The sequence below is a fragment of the Wasmannia auropunctata genome, unplaced genomic scaffold (assembly GCF_000956235.1).
Source record: "Wasmannia auropunctata unplaced genomic scaffold, wasmannia.A_1.0 LD336060.1, whole genome shotgun sequence".
NCBI lineage: Eukaryota > Metazoa > Arthropoda > Insecta > Hymenoptera > Formicidae > Wasmannia > Wasmannia auropunctata.
The window spans coordinates 2,465,806-2,466,173 of NW_012026830.1; positions in this window are offsets into that span (position 1 = coordinate 2,465,806).

Below are 368 nucleotides of genomic sequence, written 5' to 3' on the forward strand. Positions count from 1 at the left end.
TATCCCCTGTGTGCCTTGTCGACTCAGTAAATCTTCTAATGTATTTACTTAATATCGGTACTATTACGTACTTCACAATCACTGACGATTAATTATCCGTCCACTGAAAAATCACACGAAGAAAGAAACACACGGCGATTTATTAACACGCGACTCGTTCACTCGACGATAGCAAGCAGTCGACTGACTTTAATACCGAATGTATTAAGTAGTTAATAATTATCAATCCGTGTCGATTAATTATTCGTCGATTGAAAACTCAGTCGAGGGAAGAAACACGCGCACTATTTACTAACCCACGACGATTTACTGACACACGAGGCGTTCACTCGACGATAATAAGCAGTCGACTGACTTTGTTGGTTACG